This window comes from Phascolarctos cinereus, unplaced genomic scaffold (assembly GCF_003287225.1).
Source record: "Phascolarctos cinereus isolate Bilbo 61053 unplaced genomic scaffold, phaCin_HiC Scaffold_2;HRSCAF=192, whole genome shotgun sequence".
Classification (NCBI taxonomy): Eukaryota; Metazoa; Chordata; class Mammalia; order Diprotodontia; family Phascolarctidae; genus Phascolarctos; species Phascolarctos cinereus.
In genome coordinates this window covers 356,711,927-356,720,084 of record NW_027555625.1, presented here as the reverse complement: position 1 = coordinate 356,720,084, position 8,158 = coordinate 356,711,927, and the positions used below count along the sequence as shown (strand labels likewise).

Genomic DNA, 8,158 nt, shown 5'->3' with positions numbered 1-8,158 from the left:
TAGTGTCCCCGAGTTTTCCTTATGTGGATTGTGGGAGGGTTTTCCTGATCATCTATGAATCTAGTTATGAGACTTCACTCTATTTTTTTCAATGAAAAATTGTATTTACTTAGAAGCCTTCAGAATGTCAACAAAATAGCTGCATATTTTTGGTTGCAATTACAGTGGCATTCAGCTAACAGAGCAACAATTATTTCCTATGCTGCATCAAAGACAACTGAAAATGAAAATGAACTACATCCCCATTATATAACTAATTTGTGTTATGTACCAACAAGGATCTGCTTTAAATTTCCATGCCAATTTACAACTCCTATACTGTAGTAGGCAAGGTGAGTGGCTATTGAAAATACCACTAAAGGACAGGGCTATCTAAAGACACATTTGGTAGTATATTAACTGCACAAAAAAGATACTGTACAGTTTAAAAACAAATCTTACACAACCTCACATTTTGATTTTTATTTAAAAGGAGTGAGTTGTGTACAGGGGGGTTAAATGCTTTATAGACAAGAAAGAAAAAAAAAACCTGCTCCAGAACTTATTCATCATCGTTATCTTGTTCAAACTCTTCCTTGTCTTCATTTTCCTCATCTTCTTCCTCCTCCTTTTTCTTGCTTTTCTCAGCCTTGATGATGCCCTCCTCCTTTAAACCCATATCAGGTTTTCCTTCAGCCTGGCATGCAGCAATATCCTTTTCCTATATTTCTTTCAGTTTAAGCTGCCTTCTTTTCATAAGATTGCTGCTTGTCATCTGAACAGCAGTATTATTCCACATTTTTCCCAACTTTTTTTTTTTGGCCATTATCTCCAATAGAAAGGCCAGGATGCTCCCCTTTGATTTTTAGACAACACTCAGAATAAAATAAGAAAAATGCCTAAGGAGGCTTCTTTGGTGCTTTGGGATCCTTAAACTTCTTTTTTGTTTCTCCTTTAGGTGGTATGTGGGTTTTCATTTCTCTTTTTTTTTGTTTTTTGTTTTCAGGCAATTGGGGTTAAATGACTTGCCCAGGGTCACACAGCTAGTCTCAGGTGTTTGGTCTGAGGCCGTATAGGAACTCAGGTCCTCCTGATTTCAGAGCCAATGCTCTATCCACTGCGCCACTTAGCTACCCCTTCATTTCTCTTTCATAATGAACCTTATCAGCTTTTTCTATGTTATCAATTTTTTCCTTTCTCTTTAGCAGACATTGTCTTCCACCTGAACATTTTTTTTTGTAGAAAATTCTGAGTTCACAGAAGCATCTGGGTGCTTCTTCTTGTAGGTTTGCACAAAGAAGGCATATGAAGATGCTTTCCCTCTCGAATTTTTAGGATCACCCTTGCCCATTTTTGGATACTTTCCCTCAGTGTTGCACAGAGTAGCCCAATACCCATCTGAATCTTATTTGCCCAGCCCTGTCTCTATCTTTCACTGTATTTTTGTTGTGAAAACAAAACCTTTCTGGTTTTTGATATTTTATTAGGCCGAATGTTTGCAGGGAAGCCAAGGATCCTTTTCGGGAGAACAAAATGAGCCAGACAGTGAAATGACTAGGTTTTCCCTAGATGGGATTATGAGTGCAGATTTTTATAGAAGTGTTTTCCAGGGTGAAAGAGGGGCATGAGACAGGGAGATTTTATGATAGACCTCCTAAATTGTACATAGGTCCATCACATTATATGGCCCACGGGCCACTTTAAACATAAGGTAGAGATGGAAAGGACTTTTGTGGATTTCCTCTCACTCTAAAAAGTCCTTAGGTCATTTAATGGATATCCCAATGTGCCAAAAAGAAAAATCACAACTTTGTCATAGCACAGAGCCAATCCAAGGTACTCTATACACGAAAGTATTTCTGGACTACTGTGTTGGACCATCTTTGCTCCTCTCCGCCACTCTCTCAATGCCCCATTCACTCTCCTTTCCAGCCCAGCTACCTACTTCCACTGAAGTCCCTTCTAATCCTGTGATTCTCTGATCCACAGACAAAGATTTTTCATTTTTTTTTTCATTTAGAATTGTGTAAGTAGAACCAAAGTGGGTCCCATGGGGTCAGTATGCTATATAGTAGAAGATCATTGAAATTGGAATCAGCAGAAATATGTTCAAATCCCAACTTTCCAGTTTACTGTGTACACAATCCCTGTGTGATCTTGGGTAAGTCCTTTGGGCTCGCCTATAAGATATGCTCTTAAAGGACCCTTCAAATTCTCTGACTTTGTTATCATCCTATTCCAGTCACAGAAAGCCATACTATTCATTTTATATTGCTGTTCCATTATACCCAGAGAATGCTGAGGAGTGCTTGGAATTTAAAGCCCTTTGTAATCTGACTTCTACTTAGCTTTATAGACTGATTTTTATATTGCTCCTCCCTCCTGATAGATCCCACTTCCCACATGAAGTCCCTAGTTAATGTCTCTTTCCCCATTGGAATTAATTTATAGTTTTATATAGATGGTGCCTGGGGGAGCCCTCAGATTTCGAGCAGGTTCCCCAGAAATAGCTGTCCTAGATTTAAGGTTCTCTGTGTGTCCACATCCCCTAAAACCTTAAGTCATGACCCTACTGGTGTGTTGACCTTTAATGGCCAGAAGATAATCAGTTCAAAGCAAAAGTCACAACAGATTAACCAGTGTCACAGAAAGCAAGTAAACCTGGGTATACTCTTCTCCAAGCCCACCTCAGTGGGACAGTGAACATATGGGAACATGCAAAGAAAGACACACAGAGGACATGTGTGCATTCAGGGCACACCCGTGGAGAAGTGACTCCTTTCTCCCATGCTGCCGTGCACTAATGTCTTCTGCTAATGGCATCACGTTGCTTGCGCTGGTCTCTCCCGGGGAAGTGTCAAAGTTGTCTAGTCTAAATGCTCATTTTATAAATGAGAAAACTGAGGCCCACAGAGTTAAACAACTTGTCCAAAGTCATATAGGCAGCAGGTGACAGAGGCAGGGTAGGAATCCGGGTCCCCTGATTCCAAAGCCTGGGTTCTTTCCACTGTACTGTATTACCACATGCGCTTCTGGATATTAGAGGTGGGGTGTGCGTGAAAGGAGAATATACATTTATATAGTGCCTAACATGTGCTAGGCAATGTGCTAAATGCCTTACAAGTATCTCCTTTGATCCTCACAATAAACCCTGTGAGGTAGGTGCTACGACCACCCCATTTTACAGATGAGAAAACTGAGGCAGAGGATAAGTGACTTGCTCAGGGTCACAATCCAGTAGTAGTAGTAATAGTAACAACAATAATAATAATAATAATATCACATTTGATCCTCACAACACGTGGGTGCTACTATTATCATCCCTATTTTATAGTTGAGAAGACTGAGGCAAACAGAAGTTAAATGACTTGTCCAGGATCACACAGCTAGTAATAATAATAATATATTATAATAATAACTATCTTATTTGATTCTAATAGCAACCCTGTGGGATAGGTGCTGTTATTATCCCTATTTTACAGATAAGAAACTGGAGTCAAAGAGAGGTTAAGTGACTTGCCTAAGGTCACACAGCTAGTAAGTATCTGAGGTTACATTTGAACTCAAGATTTTCTTGACTCCACTATCCACTGTGCCACCCAGCTGCCCACTAATCCCGCTGCGTGAGTGGCTGGAGAGCTTCAGCTCTAGTCTTTGGCTATCTCTTCCTCAAGAGAAGAGTGGGCTCTGCTTTTGCACTTTCAGTTCAAAAGCCAGGTTTTTGTTGTTGTTCAGGTTTATAGCTCTTTTAGAAAAATAATCCCTCCTTTGGGCTGAGGTTCAGCAAAAAGAGCAGCCACAGCATAAGGGCTGGGGATGGGGAAATACTCTTTTCCTCTTTTTAACCTTTCCTGCCTGACCTGTCTGTTCTCTTCCAGAGTAAGGAGCAGAAAGCATTTCATCTCCAGCAGCTCCAAGTGCCAAGCTCTTTTTTGAGGGGGAGGGTTCCTAGTTAATGCCCTTAGGCTTATCTTTTCCTTGAAGTAAATTTGCTAATGCAAAGGCTTGAGTCTCTTTGTAAGAGCCTTGCTCCTTCTCAAAGTATGATCCCAGGGACTCCTGGGTGTCCCCAAGACCCTTCAGGGGGTCTTCAAGGTCAATACTATTTACATAATAATACCAAGATATTTTTAATTTCAAATTATGGTAAAATCCATATATAGCCTATAAAAACAAACATTGTCAATAATTGTCAATAAGAGTGTAAATAGGTCTTGAGACCAAAAAGTTTGAGAACCCAGTATCCTAGGCCAACTTATGCCATAGATCCCTTTAGCAGTCTGGTGAATGGTGTAAGGCCGACAGACCCCTTCCCGGAATAAGATTTTTTAGATGTATAAAATAAAATTCATAGGATTACAAAAGAAACCAATTAAGCTGAAATATAATTCTCAAAATTAAAAAAAAAACACCAATCACTCATATTCACAGCAAGTTAAGAACTCCTGCCAAAGATGGCAAGTCTTCCCATGCCTCCTGACTTTAAGCTCTGACGTCTTCATTAACCCCATTTTTATATACATACTATCCTCCCATTAACTACCAGACAATTCTGGGCTGTAGGCCGAATTCTTAGCTCTAGGTTTCTTCAGTTCTAAGTGGAGGTAAAGTAGAAGCTAAGGTCAGGGGTCAGTCATCTTCCCTTTTCCCAGCCTAGCCCCTTTCTTGGCCTTTCCTATGGAGATAACACCAGTTGAAGCTTAAAGGGGTTCCCTCTTACATATCTACGTTTTCCATTTCCTCTATCTGTGTACAAGTCATTTTGTTCAATAGAGCGTCAACTTCCAGGGGAATGGGCCATATTCATTTTTATCATTGCATCTCCAGTGCCTAGCATGGTTTCATTTGAACTGACTTGACCTGAAAGTCCCCTAAATCTTTCTTGTGGGATCTTTCTAGAATACTCTTAATAAAGGTCATTAATCTTGTGTTTTCTGAGGTCTAGTGTGTGCTCAGCCCCACATTTGGTGCTGTAGGTGCGTGGATGGGAAATCAACAGACACATAAATACACATGCTGTGTAGGAGTTCAGAAGAAGTATGGCCTGGAGAAGTAATGAAGTAGAAATATCCCCTCATTCTCCAGGTCAAGGACAGAAGCAAAAGTCAACCACAATGAAATCCCCTTTTACTATTCTCCCGTGGGAAGTTCCTCTTTGGGTACATCTTAACCTAGTCTCTGCCAACTTTCTGAGGATACCAGGCAAAATGAGAAAATGCCACAAAAGAACTGGAAAGGTTGCACATTTGGATACCTTTATTCAGGGACTGGCTTATAGAACAGGAAAGATTTTTAAAAAATAAAGTGAACCCTCTGCCACATATAGGGCAACTCTGGGCAAGTCACAGATAGCTCCCCAAGACTGTAAGTTATATAACAGTTGCAAGGCTGCATTGGTCAAGGGGACTTCCTCTCAGGGAGTTCCTAGGTCCAGTGGTAAGACCACAGTTTTGGGCAAAAAAAAAATTACTGACTCTCCAATTTTGCAGTAAACAAATAAAACCAAACAAATGCCCATCATGAGCTGGGCAGAGACATGAAACCCCTGCTGCTACCTAGTGCCAAGTATCCTTAATAACCTAAGGAAGGATGCCAAGAATGGTCATTTGTATTTTGTAACACACTCAAAAAACAACAAAATGAAAATCATGGCTTTTTCCTTGTACATTATATAGAATAAAAATTTGAGGAAGAGTTGAGGGATACTTGGAGGGAAGGTAAGCTGCCTAAACTCACTGTGCAATACATTACTATTTGCATTTCTATACCTATCCGTAAGGTTTTACAAAAACACTTTCCTCACAACAAATATGGGAGGTAGATAGTGACAGGATTATTATGGTAAGGGTTAGTAAATCAATCTCAGAGCAAGGTGGTTTCTACCCTCTACATTTCCTCAGGACTCCGGGAGTAGCCCTGAGAGGTGGAGAGTCAGGATGGTGATTTTACTAACTCAGTTTGCTTCTTCCCCAAGATCATCAGTTAAGAATGAGTTTAGTCAGTCAACTTTAAGTAGCTTTTGGAAAGAGATATTATATACAGCTATGTCCCAATTAATGCCAATAGTGAATCCAGTAGTCACATGTACTTGAATTCTCACTATTTGAAATTATAGTTATGTAAAACATGGTAATTAGTTGCAGTAAGAATACAAAACGTCCCCTCACCAAAGTCTGTGACACAATCTCCTATTCATGCCTGTAGAATCTAGGGGAAAGTGGGTTCAAGCTCAGAAAGCACATGTGGCAAAGGGGTAACTTACAGGTCCTGGCTTCTGGGAGTACTTTTCTTCCTTTCATGGGTGTGCTCCAGAATTTATCTTTAGGCACAGTGAAATTTTTTGTAAAGCTGTGACTCTGTGCATCTTGAGGTCTCCTGATGCAGACACCACTACTGGATGCTGCAGTCCCAGGGGATAATTTGAGGATAGGAAACTGATGGAAATTTTTAAACAGTCCTCCAAACCCTTTAAAGCACGAAAGGTCTTCCAGTCAAAGGTGGATGGGAAATAGAAAGCAGCTGTGAGGTACTCTCCTCTCACCCTGCCTCCTCCCCTAAGACACTTTTCAGAGGGTTCAGCTGGGTGACTCTCTCCTGCAAGTAACAAACCAAATCTCTATCTCTCAGTTTTTAAGTGCTTTGCTATTTTATAAATATCCCCTGACCAACTATCCTCAAATAATCTTGACACTCCTGTGCAACATCACTCCACGAAGGCTCATAGGAGACATCTAAATTGACCAAGGCTTTTCCTCTCCTCGTTGGGAAGCCTAGGCTGGATTTGAGTTGAGAAGTGCTCCCACCTGGTTTAAGCACAAGGGTGTGGCTTTTTATCACTTCCTTTAGGTGAAGTGGTTTGAAGTAATTTAGTTGATTTACCCCACTCTAAGATTTACCAGTTTGTAGGAAACTGGCTTAAGGAGGTTAGTGACTTGTCCAAGGTCACACAGGTTTTGGTGCAACAGGGTCAAGATTCTAGCCCAAGCCTCATGCCCCCAGATCCAGGCTCATCTTCACCTTCTTCTGTGTTATTCCTTATATACAAAAGAGGATTTTTTAAAAAAGGCAATTGGGGTTAAGTGACTTGTCCAGGGTCACACAGCTAGTAAGTGACAATTGTGTGGTCTGAGGCCAGATTTGAACTCAGGTCCTCCTGACTTCAGGGCCAGTGCTCTATCCACTACAGCACCTAGCTGCCCCCAAAAGATGCTTTTCACTCATTTCTAAGGGGGACACTTAGGGGAATATGCTCTAATTTAGGGAGACGTAGTCCATTTTTGCCACCCACTTTGACAATTTCCTCTGATTCTTCACAGTGTAATGGATGGAGTACATGTCTTAAAGTCAGGAAGACCTGGATTCAAACCTGGCCCCAGACACTTACTAGTGCGACCCTGGGCAGGGCACTTAACCCTGTTTACCTCAGTTTCCTCATCTGTAAAATGAGCTGGAGAAGGAAACAGCAAACCATTCCAGTATCTTTGCCAAGAAAATCCAAAATGGGGTCATGAAGGATTGAACATGACTGAAAAAACTGAACAATGACAAACATACAAGGATATGCAGCAAGAATACCGTAACCCTTACCTTTGGTAGATGCTGCCCTACCATCTCTCTTTGGAAATGTATTTAGTCAATAGGGCAGTTTGTAGTATATAGAGCAGTCTCAGGACATCCATCAAGTCTGAACAGCACCCATGAAGATGGGCCTTTTTATACCCTTAAGTGATCAGGAAAGGAAGGGGATGAGTATTTCTATAGCACCTACTATGTGCCAGGAACTATATTTAGTGCTTTTCACAAATATTATCTCATTAAACTTTCACAACACCCTGCAAGGTAGGTGCTATTATTACCCCCATTTTACAGCTAGTGTGTGGAGTGTTAACAATGGAGCCTCAATGGACAGTGTTTTAGAACTTCAATAATTGGAAGGAATATGGGCCTTGGTGTGGCCTGACGGAGAACAAAATGTCTCCCATCTGCTTAAACTTTCCATCATTTTTTGACCCAGGTGCCACAGGCTTCCCTGCCGTACAAGGGTCTTTTCAGGTAATGGTTCTTTCTTGGGACTGCTCAAATGAGTCTCTGTTTTCCATTCTAGGTCAGTGCATGGTGAGCTAGCAGCCATGTATCTCATCTCTCTCCTAAAGCTTCCCGGGCCCATAACCATTTCCCA

The 8,158-nt window shown here is 41.1% G+C and overlaps 1 pseudogene; it reads right to left on the bottom strand.

Moving 5' to 3' along the window:
* Positions 1-541: 541 nt before the first annotated feature.
* LOC110197374 (high mobility group protein B1-like) lies at positions 542-1,330 on the bottom strand (annotated as a pseudogene).
* Between the last annotated feature and the right edge of the window lie 6,828 nt (positions 1,331-8,158).